Genomic DNA, 1,065 nt, shown 5'->3' on the forward strand with positions numbered 1-1,065 from the left:
TGACCTTGAGCCAAAAGGTATCATAAAATACAATTGCAAGCATGTGAACATAGCAAAAACATAATCAGTTTTCAGACTTAGTGAAAACTGGAGCATGCTGAAAACAGATATCAAGTAGGCATGGTTACGAGCTCGATGCACTCACTACGGTGCAAGTCATGACTAGCTAAGCATACACCCATCAAGAACACACAAAATGCAAGCTAGCCATGGCAAGAACAATAACATAGCATGCACGGATCAACTACAACAACATCGGCAAAATTGCAAACAAGTTGACAATCTGCCCAGATTCACAAAGTAGCAAAAGTAGAGCTTGATTGACTCAAGCTAGGGTTCTCTATAATTTCAAACAAAGACATGGATGGATAGAGCACTACAAGATTAACAAAACATCCTTACTGATCATCCTCAAAAGAGGCACGGATCACTAGGAAACAACAAGAACATAGGGCATCATGAACTAAACGGCTCAAGGACTTAGTGGAATTGCTAAGTCCTTGAAATCAGAATTACCAAGTGCCTCACTTGGCAAGCTTGCACTAGACACCACACACATCGCAAAAATACATGGGTTGCACCTCTGGAGAGATGGCAAAACCCTTAACAAAACATATGTAGAGCTCATGGGCATAACATGCACACAATAATTATGGCAAAAATGACAAATATGCAAATGGAGTAGCAGATCTGACAATTAACTCAAGTAGCCCTCTTCTAATAGCATTTCGGGCATCAAGATGAACTCAAATGAAAATGATGCAATGGAACAAATGATGTGCTCTTTGAGACGAACATTTTGATATGCTATATGCCCAAATCGAAGCTACGGATGAGGAGATATGATGCTATGAACATGGGCACTTGAGCTAGGGTTAGGAGGGAAAAAGTCAACCGAAAATTCCAGATCTGAGATTTGCACGCAATCCGAGGTTGGTCGGGAGGTTCGCCGGAGTTCCTGTACACCGGAGATCGCCGGAGAACTCGGGGAAGCAAGGGTCGGCCGGATCTCGCCGGATCCGGGCCGGGCGGCGGCGCGCGGCGGGCGGGCAGCGACGCGCGGCG

The sequence above is a fragment of the Triticum aestivum genome, chromosome 5A (assembly GCF_018294505.1).
Source record: "Triticum aestivum cultivar Chinese Spring chromosome 5A, IWGSC CS RefSeq v2.1, whole genome shotgun sequence".
NCBI classification, from domain to species: Eukaryota; Viridiplantae; Streptophyta; class Magnoliopsida; order Poales; family Poaceae; genus Triticum; species Triticum aestivum.